This window comes from Hordeum vulgare, chromosome 3H, assembly GCF_904849725.1.
Source record: "Hordeum vulgare subsp. vulgare chromosome 3H, MorexV3_pseudomolecules_assembly, whole genome shotgun sequence".
Classification (NCBI taxonomy): Eukaryota; Viridiplantae; Streptophyta; class Magnoliopsida; order Poales; family Poaceae; genus Hordeum; species Hordeum vulgare.
In genome coordinates this window covers 280496838-280499337 of record NC_058520.1, presented here as the reverse complement: position 1 = coordinate 280499337, position 2500 = coordinate 280496838, and positions in this window count along the sequence as shown.

Genomic DNA, 2500 nt, shown 5'->3' with positions numbered 1-2500 from the left:
CTGCTCAAGTAGGCCGAAAGGTGGCAGCAGCTTCGGGCTCCGGCGGCGGTGCTGCAGGGGCTTGGGTGCTGTAGGGGTGGGAACGGGGGCGGCCGGGGGCGGGCTCTTATATAGGCCAGGGGAGGGGAGAGCTAAGGAAGGGGAGGGAGAGAATCGGGGTAGGAATCCCTGGTCAGCTTGGGGCCGGCTCGGTTCGGGCAGAAGTAAGGAAAGAGGAGGAAGAAAGGTGGCCGCGGGAGGGGTTGGCTCGGTCGGTGGGGCCACTCGGCAGAGAGAGGGAGGCGGGGAAAGGTGGGGCGGTCGGCCGGGATATAGGGAATGAGTCCATGGCGGCGGGGGATCTCGGCCCAATGGCCTAAAAAGTACTCGGGCGGCGGCGGCTAACTTTTTTCCGAATCAGAAAATAAAAACGAAAAAAGAGGAAACAAATCAAAACATTAATATAGGGTATTATATACCAAAAAAATCAAATATCCTCTACCCGAATAACATTTTTCCAAAGCAAAAATAAAAACTTTAAATTTTTTTTCTTCAGAAATTCCCAATTTACTTTATTTTCTTTTTGCAAATATTTTTGCAAATAATCCTTGGATTTTCTTGGCTCCAACATTTCAAAAATTGCCCGCTCTTTGGAGGGTCATTTGCCTCCGCTCTCTCTCTTGCGTGCAAGAGAGTATTTCTCCGGGCTTTTCTCGTGCGAGGAAAAATGGAAAATGCGAATCAAAAGACGAAAGAAATTCACATGCTAAATTTATTTCAATCAACATGCATAGATGCTTAGCTACAATGTAAAACATTCCCAATTAGGAAAATTGGGATGTTACAAACAACAAGAAAAACAAAAAGAAAAACAACAACAACAACAACAACAACAACAACAAAAACAACGACAACGACAACAACAACGAAAACAACAACAACAACAACAACGACAACAAGAACAACGACAAGAAAAACAAAAACAACAACAACAACAACAACAACAAAAACATATAATTTGTATATGTTTGAAATTTTGAAATATAACTTAGATCGGATTTAGTTTAAACCTTGTTTTGCCTATTCCACGTGTTTAAAAATAGCTTTTAATTAGATTCCTTTTGGCAGTGATCAATAGTGATCTTATGTATCAGTGGTAAAAAGTTCAGATTTGTTTGAGTATTGTAGCTCACTGTTTCATGTGAAACAATTTCTGTTTCACCTCTTTTAGGATTTCGGCTAAATTCCTTTTCTTGCTTTGTTTTAAAATATTTTATTTATTATTTCAGAAATATTATGTTTTGTTTCTGTTAGATAAACAGTAGTTTTGTAACAAGTTTTTATTTTATTTTTATTTGTTTTCATGAAATCAATTCTAGTTCCTTAGTAACATGCAATTGTTTTCACCACTGTTTCAAATCCCGTTTGGGAATACTTTCAAAAGGTTTTGTGAAAAATACTTTATTTTATCTTAGTTAAACTTATATCTTAGTTCCTTGTTATTATTTTCTGTTAGACAAAAACTATTTAGTGTTTGACGTAGTAGAAGACTCCCTAGTATTATTTGAAGTTTCTTTCGGTTTCCTATTCGCTCTCTCTTTTGTTTGATTGCTAGAATGATTGCTAGTATGAGTGCTTATGTGAATGATATGTTTGCTATATAGATTTCATCGGAGAGTGACGAGTAGTCTATCAAGTTATTTTCTCGAGAAATTCTTCTTCGTCAACATCACCAGGCAAGTCACTTTGATCATACTATCACCTATGTTTTATGCATCATAGTTCTACCATCCTATGCCCAATTGCATGCTGCTTAGGTACTTGGAAATTTTAGTATAGATTGTAGTATCATGTGGTAGGCACACAACAACCCCGATACTTGGCCCCGGGATAACAAATTTCATATTGCTATGCTTGAGTAGAGGGGATTTCGGTTGAGTGCATAACATGAGTGATGCGAGGTTGATTAAATAATCAAGACCGGCTAAGACAAGATTTTCAAGACCTCGGACGCAATGCAACTCTGGGTGAAGGATGGTTGATCGGCTCCCTGGAGAACCCAGTGGATGCCCGGGAAGCTGGAGAGGCCATGTCATCTTGCGGAAAGCTTCACCCAGGCTCGAAGAGACGGACGGAGACTTCAAGACTCAAGGCTTACCTGCACAGCCACAAGTCATTATGGGCTCTGGCTTGGTTGGACAACGCGGCGACTTTGGACAGGCGGTGCTAGCAGATGTAGAAGAACGGTAGGAATGGGTGGGCACCGACAGGGATTCAGAGGGACCCGTTGAATGATCATGTTTTGATCATCCGGTCTTCAAACACCCTGAAGTGCGAGGACATACACGGAGGCCGTCAAATCTTGTGGGGAACGTGTGCAAAACTCTGCAGAGTACTCAATCCTAATCGATTGGCCGTGTCCACGGTCATGGACAACTTGAGCCAAAGGAACTGAAGTTATCTGAAATTCTCAACACAAATAATAATATTGATGTGGGTATTATTGACAACGTGGGTACGA